At 40.2% G+C, this 19,069-nt stretch overlaps 1 protein-coding gene and 1 pseudogene across 2 annotated transcripts in view; both read right to left on the bottom strand.

The window, feature by feature from the left end:
• Nucleotides 1-19,069, bottom strand: part of FRRS1 (ferric chelate reductase 1) — a 122,168-nt gene that overhangs the window by 65,784 nt on the left and 37,315 nt on the right. Inside the window, exons 1-2 of one of the 2 annotated variants that reach the window (XM_074381376.1) lie at nucleotides 10,745-11,136; nucleotides 5,132-5,196 (exon numbers count right to left, since the gene is read on the bottom strand). The exons of the other annotated variant lie outside the window; for it this stretch is intronic. The gene's annotated coding sequence lies outside the window, so the exon portion shown is untranslated. Of the gene's footprint in view, nucleotides 1-5,131; nucleotides 5,197-10,744; nucleotides 11,137-19,069 lie in introns of those variants that run through there. 2 annotated transcript variants of the gene reach the window in all.
• On the bottom strand, nucleotides 14,603-14,757 carry LOC120360551 (U4 spliceosomal RNA; annotated as a pseudogene).

Raw genomic sequence — 19,069 nt, 5'->3', positions numbered from 1 at the left:
TCAGGAAGGGGCTTTCATCATCAATTTTGTTTCATGAAACAAAACATGAACTGGATTTCTTCCCAAAGTTAGTTTGGCTATGGCCAGGAATGAACAAGGACAGTTTATAGGTTAAAAGCAAGATGGAGTCAATTAGGTCTGATCTTATTCACTGTCATAATTTCCTCAGTTATAATTTTTTTGCAAAGATGCTTTCAACATGCGCAGACTGGAAAATAGATTATGACCCATGCCTTGACCTGTGAATGCTGGTTATCAGTCAACCCCGGTAAATTCTTTAAACCATCTTTAAAGACAGAACAGAGAAAGGAACACCATCATATTACTCTTTCTCCCAAAGAACTAGTCACAATTAACAAAAGCCCCCTCTACAGGATTTTAAAGAGAGGCTTTAAATAAAGATGACCCAGAGTTGTTTTGCTATCCTAGAGCTGCTGGGAACATGAATAGTTTTAAACTAAGTCGGCTGATCTTCAGTTCTTCAAAGCCTCAAGTGGTGAAATAGCCTTCTGCAGATAACAGACCCTTTCCAGGAACTGTCCCCATTGCATGCCAAACGTATGATATGTCTACAAAACAAAAACTCTTCGACTATATTGTCAGAATCCTACATCCTAAGGCACTCTTAGGAAGTGGTACAACACAGTGGAAAGAACTGAATAAAGAGAGAGGCTAGCTCTGTATAAAACAACACTTTCACTGGCTCAGGGGCTCACGTCTGTAATCCCAGCACTTTGGGAGGCCGAGGCAGGTGGATCACGAGGTCAGGAGTTCAAGACCAGCCTTGTCAAGATGGTGAAACCCCATCTCTACTAAAAATACAAAATTGGCCTGATGAGGTGGCATGCACCTGTAATCCCAGCTACTCAGGAGGCTGAGGCAGGAGAATTGCTTGAACCTGGGAGACAGAGGTTGCAGTGAGCTGAGATTATGCCACTCCCACTCCAGTCTGGCCAACAGAGAAAAGACTCTGCCTTAAATAAATAAATAAATATAAAACCAGCCTTTCTAGGCCTATCATTTCTCTCCATGTCCCATCTATAATTCCACCTTATCATTCCCTTCCAGATCACCTCTACCAGACTCTTCATCAATTTCTTGTCAGTTGTCACAATAGACCAATTTTATTAAAATTAGTTCGGTGAAGCTTAGATCTAAGAAGTTAAAGCTACCCTACTGGTTACCACTCTCATGCCTCTATATCAGCAGTTCTCAAGCTTTTTTAATTTCAGGGTTCCTTTACAACTTTGAAAGATTATTATGTACACCAGAGATGTTTCTTTATGTGGATGCTATTAATATTTTTATATTAAAAATTAACAGAAAAGTTAAATATTCATAAATGTGTTTTAAAGTGACAATAATAATTACATGTTAGCACAGTATGTTTACTGTTGCTTATATGATTGTTTTTCAACAATAAAAAATTTAATGAAAAAGTATAGCCCTTGACTAGTCTTAAAAAAAAAAAAGTGTCATTGTTTAAATTGTTGCAAATCTCTTTAACATCTAGCTTAATAGAAGAAAGTAGGATTCTCATATCTGCTTCTGCATTCAATCTTTTGTGATATTATATAACACCTCAGGTAGCCACTGGCAAACTTTACTGTATATTCATGAGAAAATGAGAATATAGAAGGCAAATAAAGTACAGTAAGAACAATAACTATCATTTATTAAGCACTCATTTTAACTAAGGCACCTATATTATTCCTATCTATTATGAACATCCTACAGCTGAGAATGTTAAGACCTGTGTGGCTAAGTAAATTGCTCAAGATTAGACAGTGAAGTGACAGACAGGATCCTAAACCAGAACCACTGTCTCCACTGAATGCCACTGCCAAGTCTGAATGAGGTCTGATGGACCAAACTTAGGGACTTCCCTTCCCTTTATATTCAGCATTTCAAACAAGTTTATATTTAAAAAAAAACATCTCCAGCTGATTAGACACAGCCTCAACTCAATAAATTCAAAACCCAGCATCTAAAATAAATTCATTCTCACGTGGCCTTTAATTATGTTCATCTCACCCAAACAGCCAAATTTACCCCTTCTTCTCCATCTCCACTGCCACTATTCTGCTTTATGTTCTGGACTTTAGTCTCAGCTGAACTATAGTCATTATCTATTAAGTGCTTCCAGTTTCTCCACACCTAATTTGCTCTCCCACATGCTATGGGACAGCTAATCTTTCTTTCTTTCTTTTTTTTTTTTTTGAGACAGAGTCTCACTCTGTCACCCAGGCTGGAGTGCAATGGCACAATCTCAGCTCACTGCAACCTCCACCTTCCCAGCTCAAGTGATTCTCCTACCTCAGCTTCCTGAATAGCCGGGATTACAGGTGTGTGCTACCACACCCAGCTAGTATTTATATTTTTAGTAGAGACGGGTTTTCACCATGTTTGCCAGGCTGGTCTCAAACTCCTGATGTCAGGTGATCCACCCCCCTCAGCCTTCCAAAGTGCTGGGATTACAGGGGTGAGCCACTGCACCGGCCTGGGGTAACTAATCTTTCTCAAATATAACCCATATCTTGTAACACCTATGCTAAAAAAAAACCTCTTCTTATCTATTTATTACTTATTACTGCATAAATGAATGTCCAGATTCCGCAGACAGATGTTGTGCCAAACCTCTATTGACTCCAGTGGGGATGGCAGCAGGTTCAAGCGGCTGACAAAGAGACCCAGAGCCAGCAAATGAGATATGGGGTTTTACTGGGGGCTAACACATGGGGAAGAGTCCAATGGCAGTAGCCTGGACAGGATAACCCCATGGCCCAGTGGCACTAGGATGCATACGAGACCCGCCTTATATACAGGGCAGTGGCTACAGGCTGCACAGGAGAACGTCAGCCAATTGCAAAGAGCATGCAGTTTATATGGCATTTTCACTTAGCACCTTCCCCCTAACAAACTCCACCTGGCAATCATCATTCCGCCCAAAATTCAGGGTCTCAATCCCCTACACGGCCTGTGTTCCATAGGATGGACAGGGGGCACAGATGTTTCTCACAGACAGGGAACAAATCTCCAGGTTTGCTACTCTCAGATTCCCTCGCTTGGAACCCTGAACACACATTCAGGTGAGTCTACAATACAGGGTCATCCTCAGGATGTGCTTAAGTTATTGCTATCAGGTGCATTTACCAAATAACGGATGGCCAAATGAAATAATTTCTGTAAAGCACAGGGCTTGGCACAAAAATAAGTATTTAATAAATGGAAGTCAAATTAAAACGTTTTGATGGTGGCTTTGTAAATGAAATGTCCCTTCTTCGCAGTGCTATAAATAATACATTGTTCCAGAATTACCCATGGACTTCCGACCAAACGCTGGTCAGTAAATCCATATTTTATTCTCTGACAACATAAAGCCATTCTCAACATTCAATTAGTGGTAGTAACATCTTTCTTCATATTTTTCTTACCCACCAGTTGAAGGTCACCTTACATTATGCTCCGCTACACATAACCCAATCGTTACTCAAAATAATGTGACCTCCCTATGACAGATCCTGAAGAATATCCGCCCCTTCATCCTTACCCCTCGCTAAAGCTGTCTGGGTCTTCCAAAAAGAGCTAACCTTATTACTGAAACCCAGTTTTGAATAATCTAGATACAATTAAACTCTTCAAAATACTTTGTCCACCTAAAAAAAGGCACTAGAGGAAATGTTCTCTAACTGTGTTGTGTTTACTCAAAAATAGAAATAAGGATTATAATCTGGAATGTATGCAATGGCAAGCCATCAGTGCCTTTGGCTTGGGAAAGACAAGGGAAGCTATTATTAGCAAGAACGATTTCTATAAACTGCTTAGGAACAGTTCACTGTTTCCAGAAGCAGAGCTGATGTCGTTTCTTTGGTAGAGATGCCATTACTGGGCAAGTGTTCTTCCAAGATCATCTTATCTGAATTTCCACAGGCCTAAAGAATGCCTAATGATAAACTATCAAAGGAGGAGACGTGTGAAGGATAGAAAGTGATGTTAGAAAGTTCTTGGAAACAGTTCTTATCTCAGACATGTAAGCATGAACGTCCTTTCTTTTGGGGGGCTTCCTGGTCCTATTTTGTCTGACAAAAGTGATTTCATCCTGGCATCTGCAACTTTCACAATTTTCACCATTTGTTTTTAATTATAAAGCCACTTAAAGATTATTTGACCTTATAAAAGTCTACTCCAGTGCAAATGCATAGAAGATACCTCTTTGGTGGGATAGGACATGGCCTTCTATTAATTCTTTTCAAGAGATATTTCTGGCCTGTCATGGTGGTTCATGCCTGTAATCCCAGCATTTTGGGAAGCCAAGGAAGGAGATCACTTGAGGTTAGGAGTTCAAGATTAGTCTGGCCAATGTGGTGAAATCCCATCTCTACTGAAAATACAAAAATTAGCCAGGCATGATGATGGGTGCCTGTAATCTTAGCTATTTGGGAGGCTGAGATAGGAGAATCGCTTGAACTCTGGAGATGGAGTGTGCAGTGAACTGAGATTGAGCCACTGCACTCCAGCCTGGATGACAGAAGGAGACTCCATTGAGAGAGAGAGAGAGAGAGAGACAGAGAGAGAGATTTCTTTGTTGTAAGAGGCTGTCCTTTGCATTGTAGAATACATAAGCATCCCTAATCCTAGCTATGAAATCCCAAAAGCCCTCTTCTCCCTTATAGTGACAATAAAGAATAAAAAGGCAACAACACATTTGTGGCAAGAAGCAAGAATAATGCCTCAATCCACTCTGTAAGGCTTTGATTAGATGGATGTTCTGGGTCCTAATGGAATGAAGCATTTTGTTTCCAAAGAAAATAAATGCCAAGATAGAAAAGAACTAGAATATTACCTCTTCCTTATGAAGAATAGTGCAGCTTCTTCAAATTGACACACAAATTCAAAAGAAGCTTGGCTTAAAATAAGTGTAAAAAGGCCAAGTTTGCAGCGAAAAGAGCATTACATCATCCTGGATAAATCACTTATCCTCTCTATTTTTGTAACCAGAACAGTAAAGATGAGGAGTTATAAAAAGAACTGCATATTCTTTAAGTTCTCCGAATTCTAAATGCAGGTTTCTGATGAACAAGAAGAGACAGAAACTAAGCCAGACTTTCTGGACGGGCATGGTGACACATACCTGTAGTCCCAGTTATTCCAAGGGGCTAAGGCAGGAGAATCGCTTGAGCCCAGGAGATTGCACCACTGAGAAAGATTGAGAGAGATTACATTCAATAAATATTTTGTCAAGCACCTACTATATGGCAGGCAGATCCTGTGCTCGGCCCTACTTGTATAAAGTGGCTCTACATTTACCCTAATACGCTGTGATTTCCTGGTGGGTAATATATGCATAGATGATTGTTAGATAGATTGATAATTACCTAATAGATAAATAATCTAATAGACACACAGTTCCTATTGCTTTCCAGACATCTGACCAGAGCATACTCTGTCCAACACCCAAGAGTGTATGTTTTATGAAGGTGAGTTCAGTTTTTACTTGCATAAACACATATACTTTCACAGCTTCAACTATCATGTTGATATTAATAAACATCAATACATAATTAAAACACCCATTTTTTATATATTAGTAAATGCAAGTACTATTTTCCTAACTGCTTTCAAGACAATTGAACATCTCTGTTCAAAAACTGAATTCGCTGTATTTTCTCTTTTCTCAACGTTTGTGGTAGATTGAATGATGGCCCCCGGAAAGATATCCACACCTAAATCTCTGGAACCTATGAATGTTACCTAACATAGCAAAAAAGGACTTAGCAGATGTTCTTAAATTAGGATCTTGAGATGAAGAAGTTATTCTGGATTATTCAGGTGGGCCCTAAACACGATCACAAGTGTCTTTAAGAAAGAAAGGCAGAGGGAGATTACACCCAAAAGGAAAGAAGGCAATATGAACATGGAGGCAGAAATTGTCCACAAATGAAGTACTGCTAGCAGCCATTAAAAAGTGGAAGAGGCAAGAAAAATTTCTGCCCTAGAGTCTCTGAAGGAATGATTTCACTGACACCTTAACCGTGGCCCATTGATACCGTCTCTGGACGTCTGGCCTCCAGAAGCGTGAGAACTTAATTTCTATTATATTAGCCACCAAGTTTATAATAATTTGTTACAGCAGCCTCAGGAAACTAATAATTTCTCTTTCTAATTTTTCCTTGTTTATCAATCAGTGGTACCCATTCTCTTCAGGCACTGAACTGAGTGGTAAACATTCAAAGCACTCCATGGTCACACTTTGAGCATCCTTACTGCTTTTCTAGTTGGTACAGCTCGCTCAGTCTATTAAACACTCATCCCCATCTTTCCACCTTTGCTCATGCTGTTCCCTTATCTCCTTTCTTTTCTTAGTAGCACCCAAACTAAAACTAGAGATAACTTTCAAATTTTTATCCTTTTCATAATTTATAGCTCTTGAGTTTTTCAGCCAGGAGTCACAGCCCATTTATTAGTAGATTGTAAAATCTTTAGTGGGTATACCCAAAAGGATTCAAAGTAGAGTCTCAAAGAAAGATCTTTACACTCATGTTCATAGCAGCATTATTCACAATAGCTAAAACATGGAGGCAACCCGAGCATCTAATAGATAAATAAGTAAAATGTGATAAATATATACAATGAAACATTAGCCTTAAAAAAGAAATTCTGACATAGGCTACAACATGAATGAAGATAGTCACAGAAAGACAAATACTGTATGATTCCATTTACATAAAGTTGTTAGAGTAGTCAAAATCATGAAGTAGAATAGTGGTTGCCTGAGGCTGGGGCCACAGCAATAGGAAATTATTGTTTAACGGATAGTTAGACAATGGGACAGAAATAGGGAATTATTGTTTAACAGATAGTTTCAGTTTTACAAGATGAAAAGAGTTCTGGGAATGGTTGGTGGTGATGGTTACACAATATCATGAACATATTGAATATCACTGAACTGTACACTAAAAAAATGGTTAGGATGGTAAATGTTACGTTATGTGGATTTTGCCACAATTAAAAAAAAATCTTCAGTGAATCACCACCAAAAATATTTTAGTAAAATATAAAAGAAAATGTCAGAGTGCATTATATATGACAAAGGTTAATAAAGATTGTTTCGTAAACTTATTCTGATTGTATCTGTGAATAGCTATGTCTTGGTTTATGAAATAAACTGGGTGGCAATCCAAAATCTTGAAACAAACTGCTTTTAATATCTCATCAAGTCAATTATCAATCAGTTCCTTCTTTCTCAGTCCTCACATGCAGGTCTTTTCCCCACTTATTTATTCTAAGCAGGGGAACGTGGTGCTGTAGAATCAGATGACCCAGGATTTGAAGACAAGTTCCATCCCTAACTTTGTGATCTGGACATCTCTGAACCTGTTTCCTCATAGTAAAACGAAGATCATAATACCCTCCTCATAATGCTGCTGTAAGGGTTAATTGGGATAATATATGTAAGGTGTTTAGTTCAATGCCTGAAGATAAAAATTGTTTGAGAAAAGGTATGCACTATAATTATCTATGCTCTAAATCTTTACACTATAGCAGTAACTTTCTAACTAATCTAACTTCATCTCTCATCACTCTGATCAATCCTGTCCACAATAGCCCAACCTCAGTTTAATCTTCCTAAAATATTGCTTTTATCAATAATGTATTGTAATTTAGCATTGTTTATAGAGCGCTATCTGTACTCTGTCTGACATTCAAAGCACTTCATGATCACACTTTGAGCATTCTTACTGCTTCTCCAGCTGGTACAGCTAACTCTGTCCATTAAACACTCATTCCCATCTTTCTACCTTTGCTCATGCTCTTCTCTTATCTCCTTTCTTTTCTGTTCCGTTTTTCAACAACCCAGACATTGTTGAAAATCTCCTTTCTTTCCACCGATTTAATGCCAGACATTCTTCAAGGTTTAGCAAAAAGTCACAACTTATCTATGGAAATTTTCTGGCAATTCGAACAAATATCAGTTCAAATTAGTTCAAATTAGTTCAAAATTAGTTCAAAGTCATCTAAAAAATGACTTCATGGGGGTTAAGTAAAAAGATCATGCTTTCTGAAATCAAACTCACTTAGGTTGAAACCCCAGCTCTGCTCATTAATAGCTGATTGACTTGAGGTGAGTTCCTTAATCCCACTAATTTTACTTTATTCACTTGTATAAAAAAAGATGATACATAAGTGGGGTTGTTGTGATTATTTCATGACAGAATATTTCATCACACTAGCACTGGAGTGACCCCAAAGACTTGCTTATAACACAATCTTTAATCTCCGTCTTAAACACATGCCATCATTAATTACTTGCAATACTCTTTACTACTGACCCAAATATGGTGTCAGAACTCTTCTCAATCCATTATACCAAGCAGTCAATAACAATGGATGAAAATTCACACCCACTCTAAGCAATCACTGGGACAGCCACTTTGTCACTACTTTCAATTTCCCTTTTTAGGAACTGAAAAAATAAATGTTAAATAGAAGGCCTTACCTCAATTTAAGTGGCAGAAACATGGAAAGCTCCTTCTTCTGTTTTTTACCTCTCTTCAAATTTTATTTGAACTTCAGTTCATTTTAAGGACAGATTTATTGACTATTATGAAAGGATAGCAGACATTTTTTATCCTCTTTAATTACGTAATTTTCTTTTGTGGCATTTTAATTAAGTATAAGACAATATTGATGCTTTGTGATTCTGTGCCACAGAGATGGTAACACCGATCAAAGTAAAAATATTAAAAAGTTGACTCAGCTCTGCCAGATAATAAAATCTCTCTCAATTACCTATAGACAGTACGTAAAATCACAAGTTGTAATAATGATCAGTGGCTTTTACTATTTCCTATCAGTTAGGATGATACTACACTCAAATTTCTATCATTTCTATTATTAAATCTATGAATTTATTAAAGCAAATAAGAATCCAAAATTCAAGGAAAAGAGTAAAATAGCACTTAGATCTATTCAGTAATAACCTAATTTTTATTTATCAAATTTTAGCAATAAAAAGGTACCATTTACTATAGAATTTTGCTTTAGCAGCTCTTGAGCTGTATGACGTATTAAAAATGTCACTTATTTACAAGATGGCTCAGGTCTCAATCTGTTAAGTGATAGCCTTTAATAGATACAGAAGTAAAATAGTCTCAATACTGAAAGAAACTGTACTCTCCAAAAGCAGAATGAGAATTGATTTATTGATTGAATAAAAAGTCAGTTTGTTATGCACAAAATATTATATGGTCAGGGTAACATTTATCATGAAAGCTGGTAGTTTAACCATTTTCAAGAACTCTTTTTCTCCATTGGGCAAACTTTGACTATCAGAATAAAAAGAGCAAATCTAAATTTGGTCATTAATCAAAGCAACCATTAGGAAAACAAGCATGGAAATAAGTGGCCAAAATAAGGAATCCTGAGACCCAAGAACAGCAGGAGTAAGCAATAACGGAGTAGGATAGGAGTGCTGGTCCAGATGCATTCTGGAATGGCACACAGAAGTCTTCAGTGACTTTTTATTCAACAGTGGCCTGGCCATAAACCAGTCGAAACCTCCTAATAAGATAAAATGGAATGAACAATAAAGAAAAATAATTTAAAAATTAGAAAAATAAACTTTTTGAAGATAAAATGGAATGAACACCACCTACTCTGCAAAATTCCCAGATTCTCCTAAAAGGTTCAGTGCAATTTTTTTTTGTCTTCTGCCTTTTTTTTTTTTTTTTTTAAGACATGGTCTTGCTCTGTCAACCAGGCTGGAGTGCAGCGATCACAGCTCGCTGCAACCTCCACCTCCCAGGCTCAAGCCATCCACCTGCCTCAGTCTCCTGAGTAGCTGGGACTAGAGGCGTGCACCACCATGCCCTGCCTCACATTTTATGCTCCAGTAACACTCAACTGCTTATAATCCATGGCACATCTTCTGCTATTTCTCTTAAGTCAATGCCTCTCCTAACACCATCCCTTTTGCCTGGAATTCACAAACTCTCACCCATCCTTCCCTGGCAATGAAAGAGCCCAAATCAACTGTTAAAACAGTCATGCACATTTTACTAAGCTCTTTCCAGAAATTGGTATGGCTGTACATGGTTTACTGATCACTCACTCCTGTTCCTTCAATTCTTTTATCCTGATGGAAATCTTTCTCCAAAAGAAGGCAAAAAAAAAAAATCTCTAAGAGCCTATAAATATTGAAAATATTGGAATAATCTAAAAGCTCTCAGCTTATGTCTAAGAGAATTGAAGGACTCAGTGTCATAGACAGTGTTCTCAAACTTGATCTTGTAGAGCATCACCAGCATGGAATCAGTACCCAGGGTGCATGCATGAAGATGGGAGTGGGGTAGGCAGTAGAGAGAGGTAGGGACAAATGAGGAAAGGAAGCTAGAAACGAGTGAGAACTCCAAAATGCCCATCCAATGCTAGCTGTGCATGGACTGGGAGGCAACCTGAGAGGAAAGAAATAATTTTTTCCAACAGTCTCTGGGCTACATGAGCGTGCCTCAACACTGGCTAATATTAAGATTGTTTTCTTTTTAACAATGACAGCTGCAACCCTTCCAGACATCGAAGAGCATTCACAGGATTATATGCCTATTGTCACATAGATTCAATGCATCAAAGTGCTCACTTGCCACTGCAGCAGCAAAGCCAACTATATTCTTGTGTCTTTAACCTACAATTATACATATAGCACCTCCTTGCATAACCAAGATGTCTCTGGATCATTTGCACTCACCTTCCTAGCTTCTGCCTTTGAGATGCTATAGGATTTTGTTCCACTCCTTTTCACATAAAAAGACTAGTTAGCCAGGCTTCCAGGCTCATGCTTTCCATTTCTCTTCATCTATTCATTCTTCATTTATTTCATCTCCTTTGCACTTTTGGCACTAGGAATTAACTCCTCTTTTCCTTTTGTCAAATCCTTTGTCATCCTTCACAAGGTCAAAAAATAAAAAGTTTCTGAGGTTGGAGGTCATCAAACTGACTGACGAAAGATGGAAAACCATGGCCCAGTGGAGGAAAGTATGCAGAAGTTGTGGGGTTTTTTGTTTTGTTTTTGTTTTTGTTTTTCGAGATGGAGTCTTGCTCTGTCACCCAGGCTGGAGTGCAATGGTGCGATCTCAGCTCACTGCAACCTCCACCTCCTGGGTTCAAGTGATTCTCTGCCTCAGCCTCCCGAGTAGCTGGGATTACAGGTGCCCACCACAAGACCCAGCTAATTTTTGTATGTTTTTAGTAGAGACAATGTTTCACCATCTTGGCCAGGCTGGCCTTGAACTCCTGACCTTGTGATCCACCCACCTCAGCCTCCCAAAGAGCTGGGATTACAGGCGTGAGCCACCGCGCCCGGCCAGAGAAGTTTTGTTTTGCTTTAAGAGACGGGGTCTCACTCTGTCACCCAGGCTGGAGTGCGCAGCATGATCATAGCTCACTGCAGCCTCAAACTCCTAAGCTCAGGGGATCCTCCCACTTCAGCCTCCTGAGTAGCTAGGACTACAGGCATGTGCCACTGTTACCAGATTGAAGGTCTTGACTGTGAGTTGGCCAGGTTCTTGATGTTGAACAAAGAATTGAATAAAATGCACAAAGCCACAAAAGGAGCAATGAATGGCGAACAAAATAACAAAAGAATGGAGTAACAATGGCACAGATTTATGGAAGCAACAGTACAATTCAGAGTGGGAGCAGACTCAAGCAAGCAGCTCAAGAACCCCCTAATCGCAATGCTCCCCAGGGTCTTTATACAAAGCTAAAAGAATTTGGTAAAACCCCTAGGTGCCCTTTAGAAGCCTCCCATTGGTTACACCCTCTGAAGGACTGGCCCACCACCAACCAGAAGCTGAAGTGGAGCCTTGACATGCAGTCAATCAGAAGCTGAGTGGAAACTTCTGTCTTGTTATCACAGGAGTGCTGATGTGGCCTGTATGCTGTCTAATCCTGCCTAGAACTGTCTGCACCTGCTGTTTCTTTGCTTCTTCCTTAACCCTTGATTACCCTAATTCCTTATTCTCCTGCCTCACCACCATGCCCAGCTGATTTAAAAAAATTTTTTTAGAGACAGGGTCTTGCTATGTTGCCCAGGCTGGTCTCGAACTCCTGGCATCAAGTGATTCTCCTGCCTCAGCCTCCCAAAGCACTGGAATTATAGGCATTGAGCCACCACACCCAGCCAAGAACATTTTATGAATCCCTGTAGCTTACTCCACCTACCTAACTACCTCAACACATATCCACATTCCGCCTTCTCTCAGCAAATTAGATAAAATTAATGTTAAGCAAGGGTCCACTCCTTCAACTATCTACCTCCACCCCTACAAGTTCTTTATATGTACAACTAGTTTGTAAGAAAAAGATGTCCCTACTGCTGTTTGACACCAACTTTGCATCTAATTTGTTGCTATGATGACAGAGTTGTTCTATCTACCTCTTCTATTTATCCTCGGGTAAACCGAGCGCCAGTCAAACTAAACTGCTTTCAGTTCCCCAAATGTGCAAGCTCTATCATGCATTGGTACTTTGGTTCACACTGCTCCCCTTCCTTCAATGGCATCCCCCCAAACTCCCACATTGAATGCTGCTGAACTGGTGAGTCAGGATCTAATTCAGAAATTATCTTCTCTATAAAGTCTTCCATGAAACTTCCAGTAGAATCAGCCATTTCTTCCTTGTTTCCCACTACACTCTGTACACTCTCCCTCCTGTCATCTATGACTTTGTTCTTCACTTACTGTTTTACATGCCTCCTCACATTATTCTTTATATTTTTTAATTTTTAAAAAAAAATTAATAGAGACAGTGTCTCACTATGTTGCCCAGGCTGGTCTCGAGCTCCTAACTGAAGTGATCTCCCCATATTGGCCACCCAAAGTGCTAGGATTATAGGTGTGAACCACCACAACTGGCCCCATTACTTTTGAAAATGTAGAACATTTTTATATTGCCTTTATTTTCTTTTGTATTGATAGCAGTGTCTAGCACACAGTAGGCATTTAAATGCCTGTTGCATGAATGAATGATAAAACAGAAGAATATCCTTTAACCAAAACAATACATATATGATTTTTAAAAAGAGAAGAATAGCACTTGACCTGTATGAACCTCACATTTGCCACAACTCCCCCCTCCAGTCCCCAAGTTTGGGAGCATAATAAGCAGCACTTGAGGCAGGGCCCAGTGGCTCATGCCTGTAACTCAGCATTTTGGGACATCAAGGTGGTGAATCACCTGAGGTCAGAGACCAGCCTGTACAACATAGCAAGACCCTGACCCTGCCTCTAAAAAAAATAAAATAACCGGCGTGGTGGTGCACGCCTGTAGTCCTAATGAGGGAGAGGAATCACTCAAGCCCAAGCGTTTGAGGTTGCAGTGAGCTACAATCACCACTGTACTCCAGCCCGGTTGACAGAGCTAGGTCCTGTCTCGAAGAAAGCGCTTGAGGGATAAAAGAAAGTAGAAATAGAAGCAAGTAATATTGTGGGAATGAGACAAGCCAGTCGCACAAATGATATGAATGGCATGTTCCTAATAAAAGTAACCAAAGTGGCGTAAGACTATGACACTGTGCCTGGCCACATCAGCACATATGACATGTATAAGACAGGCATAAAATGCTTCCTTAGAAGACTAAGAATTCAGACTTGCTATTTTACTTTGCCTTCTTCCACCTTGATAAACAATCAAGATCTAATGATCTGATTTTCCTATTTCTTGGCAAATCTAGTTTGTTTTTTTTTTTGTTTCACTTTGTTTTGTTTTTTGAGACAGGGTCTCACTCTATTTCCAGCCTGGAGTGCAGTGGTGCAATCACAGCTCACTTGCAGCCTCAACCTCCTAGACCTAAGCAATCCTCCCACCTCAGCCACCCAAGAATCTGGGACTATAGGCACACACCACAACATGCCGGGCTAATTTTTTATTATTATTATTTGTAGAGATGAGGTCTTGCTATGTTTCCCAGGCAGTCCTGAACTCCTGGGCTCAAGCAATCCATCTGCCTCAGCCTCCCAGAGTACTAGGATTACAGGTGTGAGCCACTGCATTCAGCCTAAATCTAGCTTGGCTTCTAGCATACTAATCAGATTTTTTTTACATATTCCAATCCTAGCCTGGTTTTGTTTCTCTTTCTTTCACCACTCACCTGACACTCTCACTCCAGTCTCTTCCCTGCCATCAGCCAGCAAAAGAGTTGCGTATTGATCACACCAGTTATCTAGGTGCTTTGGAAAGCTGTTTGGTAACCAAATACTCTCAGCTGCCTCCTCCAAGTCTAAACAGCTAACAGACTGTTTTCTGCTGCACCAGAGGGCCAAGTCTGCTCTTCTCTGGCCTATGATGAGGTATTTTAATATGCTGGCAATAATTCTCTAAAAACAGAGCATTGGATAAATTCTTGATTTGAATTACAGATAACTTTACCCCTCCGAGGGTAAGGGAAGCAACAACCAGTGCTATTTCTCTTAACCCTGATCAATATGAAAAGTTAGTGAATACAGATAGAGAAAGCGAGAAAAATGGACCATGTTTTTCTCAAGCCCATGTTATATTAAAGTTTTTAGCCAAGGAAGAGGCCACATTTCTTTTTTTGTTTGTTCAGTCTCTATATAGACTTTCAAATTTGGAAATTGCCAATGCTGACTATATTTTTAGTTGTCATGGAGGGGTGTTGGGAAAAGTTTTCAATTAGCAATAATCACACTTTTGATAAACCTCATTGGCTATGATACTATGATACTGCCCCTGCACAAAACTAGAGATCACATTTACCACAATGCTTTTTATTTTCTTTTCATTCTTTCCTTTTTTTAAGCAAGTATACTGTTTTATTCTAAGGGAATCGTTCTGTGGTTTAAACCCAAAAGTGGTTGAAAACCACAGAACAGAAGGGATGTTTTAGTTATTTCTCTTTTGGTTTTCTTGATGTTTTCTCCTCCCCTGGGGGGGACAAAAAGTAATTTTACAAAATTTTAGGAGATAATTTTTTATTGAGACAGGGTTTTGCTCTGTCACCCAGGCTAGAGTGCAGTGGCACCATCTAGGTCTCTCACTGCAGCCTCCATCTCCCAGGCTGAAACAATCCTCCCACCTTAGCCTCCCGAGTAGCCAAACCACAGGCACTCACCACCATCCCTCACTAATTTTTAAATTTGTTGTAGAGACGGATTATCACTATTTTACCCAGGCTGGTTTTGAACTCCCATATTCAAGCAATCCTCCTGTCTCAGCCCCCTAAAGTGCTGGGATTACAGGCCTGAGTCTCTGTGTCCAGCCAGTTTTAGTAAAATGCAAAAAGCAAATAATTAGACATTCATGTCAAAAGCTACGTTTATGAGGAATGACCAATAATTAATCAACATCTTATGAATAAATTTAGGGTTCTGGGCTACTCTGTGGACTAACATGCAAATGAAATCCTGATACAGTCATTTATCAGCGTTTTGGTTGTTCTCAGCTAAAAGATACTGATTTTTTTTTTCTTTCTGGTATTTTATAACAATGTATCTACTATGCTAACAATATTCGTTTTTTTCATACAACTACAGAGGGGAAAATGTGCTTAGACAAACCACAAAATTAATATAGTGAGGACTATTTAACATGATGTTTCTGGATAGTTTATTGGCAGACTTTTCAGACAATTCAATTATTTGTTCTCCATATCAAGCAAGGTATGGAAGAAGTTTTCGAGTCAGAAATGACAAACAGATGGAATTAGTGATGTAGAATTGGGGCAGATTTACTTCTTTCATTCAGCTCATGGTAACAAAAATGAGATTTGTTATAGGCAGAGACAGAAGCATCAAGTATACAATGTCAAAAGGCCTTTTTTAAAATTTTACTTAAATGCCTTTCATCTGTCAAAAAAAAAAAAATGAAACCCTGCCACCCCCACCTAAAAAATGAGACCTCCTGAAAAGTCTTCCAAAATTAAAAAAATTTTTTTTTTTTTTTTGAGACGGAGTTTCGCTCTTGTTACCCAGGCTGGAGTGCAATGACGCGATCTCGGCTCACCGCAACCTCCGCCTCCTGGGTTCAGGCAATTCTCCTGCCTCAGCCTCCTGAGTAGCTGGGATTACAGGCACGCACCACCATGCCCAGCTAATTTTTTGTATTATTAGTAGAGACGGGGTTTCACCATGTTGACCAGGACGGTCTCGATCTCTTGACCTCGTGATCCACCCACCTCGGCCTCCCAAAGTACTGGGATTACAGGCTTGAGCCACCGTGCCCGGCCCCAAAATTAAAAATTTTAAGAGGCTTTTTGGTATCTCTAAATTTTGTCATAGGGTCAAATTAACCTCAGCTAAAGCAGTTCTGTGATTGGCCAACATCATAAAAGTTTGAATTCAAAATTTTGCAGGGGCCAGGCACAGTGGCTCATGCCTGTAATCCCAGCACTTTGGGAGACCGAGGCAGGTGGATCACCTGAGGTTAGGAGTTTGAGACCACCCTGGCCAACATAAGGAAACCCCATCTCTACTAAAAACAAAAAAATTAACCAGGTATGGTGGACACCTGTAATCCCAGCGACTCAGGAGGCTGAAGCAGGAGAATCACTTGAACCCGGGAGGAGGGTATTGCAGTGAGCTGAGACTGCGCCACTGCACTCCAGCCAGGGCAACAGGTAAGACTCCGTGTCAAAAAAAAAAAAAAAAAAAAATTTCAGGGAAGAAACTGAAAATGAAGATGAGGGAACAACAGAGACCACATCTCTTAATTATATTTTTAAGGGCCTATTTAAAATGGTTGGCCCAATGGTTGTCAAAGTGTAGTCCACCAACTAGTGGGAACTTGTTAGACATGTCATTTTTGAGGCTCACCTCAGTCTTCCTGACTCAGGAACTCTGAGGTGGGACCTAGTAATTCTTTTAGGGAGCCCGTCAGGGGATCCTGAGGCAAGTTAGTCAGACAACCACTAGTCTAGAGGAAAGACTGCTATGCTTCCATGAACAAAGACTCTCAGAGAGCAGCTTCCAGGTTCACAAGAACTACCTGGGGCGCTTTTGTTTTTGGTATTGTTTTCCAATAAGCCTTTTGTGCTTCTAGTCTTGTGTTTGTTTAAATGCAGGTTCCTGGGCTTCTCCCCAAGAGAATCTGATTCAGCAGGTCTGAGATGGGTCCAGAAATCTCATTTTAAGAAACTAGCTGGGTAATTGTGATGCAGGTGGTCCACAGATGACTCTGAGAAGCCATACTCATTGGTCAGCTCTTAGTCCTAATAGAGTCATTTGACACAATTGACCACACCTGCCTCCTGGAAGCACCTTCTGCTCACTAGTCTTTCTTGGTATTGTGTCTGCCTTACACACCACTTAATCTCAGTTTCCTTTACTGAATTCACCGTTCTTCCCCCCAACCTGTAAATACTAGTGTGTCCTAAGGCACACACTTCCTATCTATTCTCTTTTCCATCCAAGCTCGCTGCCTTTTTCTTTTTCTTTTCTTTTTTTTTTTTTTTTTTTTTTTGAAACAGTCTGGCTTTGTTGCCAGGCTGGAGTGAAGTGGTGCAATATTGGCTCCATGCAACCTCTGCCTCCCGGGCTCAGGCCATCCTCCCACCTCAGCCTCTCAAGTAGCTGGGACTATAGGTGTGCACCATCAGGCCTGGCTAATTTTAGTATTTTTTGTAGAAACAGGATTTGGCTATGTTGCCTAGGCTGGTCTCCAACTCCCAGGCTCAAGCAATCCACCCAATTTAGTGTCCCAAAGTGCTGGGATTACAGGCATGAGCCACTGCACCTGGCCCATGCTCACTTCTTAAGTGCCAGTGACACAGACGTATTTAATCAATGTATCAAACCGATACCTCCACTTGGATATTTTAATGACATCTAAAATTTATTATGTCCAACACTGAATTCTTGCTTTCCACCTTCCAGAGCTGCTCTACCCATCTCTCTAATTTTCCCATTCCCACAGATGCAAACACCATGTTCAGTTTCTTCTAGTTGCTCAAGCTAGAACCCTAGAAACCATTCTTTATTCCACTTTTATGTCTCACTCCAAATTCAACCCTTTAGCAAATCTTTTTCACTCTCTCTCTCTTTTTAAAATATGTCCTAAATCAGGCCAGGTGCAGTGGCTCACACCTGCAATCCGAGCATTTGGGGAGGCCAAGGCTGGCGGATTGCTTGAGTTCAGGACTTTGAGACCAGCGTGGGTGTATGGTGAAACTTCAGCTCTACAAAAATAAATAAATAAATAAATAAATAAATAAATAAGCCAGGCATGGTGGCACCTGCCTGTAGTCTCAGCTACTCAAGAGCCTGAAGTGGGAGAATTGCTTGAGCCCAGGAGGTGGAGGTTGCAGTAAGCTGAGCTTGCACCACTGCACTCCAGCCTGGGCAATAGAGTGAGACCCTGTCTCAAAAACAAAAATATGTCCTGAATCTGCTTATTTCTAACCTTCTTCACCACCACTGCTCTATTCCAAACCACTAGTATTTCCTCCCTAGACAACTGTGACAGCCTTCTAATTGGTCTCCCTGATCTTGTCTTGCATGACAGGTTAGATGCTCCTTCTAAATTTACAGCATGTCATTGCTCTACTCACCACCCTCTACTAGCTTCCCAGCTCACTTGGATATAATCTGAAGTTATTATCAAGACCTATGCATGATCCAGTTCCTGCCCCATTCCCAAACTCAGCACTATGATGCCCTCCCTCACTCTGTTCTCCAACCTTTCTGCCCTCTTTGTTCTTCCTCTGTCCAGCCAAACACATTTGCACTACAGGGTCTTTGCACTAAATGCTTCTTCCTCCTAGAATCTACCATTACCACCCTCACCCATACACCAGATATTTGTACCCTCCTCATGCTGCTTTTACTCAAGTCTCATAACCAGGAGACCCTCCCTGACTACTTGGATCAGCAAGTGTTCAACTAGAGAAAGAGAAACAGTAGGAGATGCATATTAAGAGATTGACTGTGAGGAATTGGCTTATGTGATTTTTGGGGGCTAGCTGGGCAAGTCTGAAATCAATAGGGCAGGTTGTTAGGAAGCGTAGGCTGAAACTCTCACGTGCAGGCTGAAGCTGCTGTCCAGAGCTGGAATTTCCTCT

Source organism: Saimiri boliviensis, chromosome 11, assembly GCF_048565385.1.
Source record: "Saimiri boliviensis isolate mSaiBol1 chromosome 11, mSaiBol1.pri, whole genome shotgun sequence".
In the NCBI taxonomy this organism is placed as follows: Eukaryota; Metazoa; Chordata; class Mammalia; order Primates; family Cebidae; genus Saimiri; species Saimiri boliviensis.
This window is presented reverse-complemented; position numbering and strand designations above follow the sequence as displayed.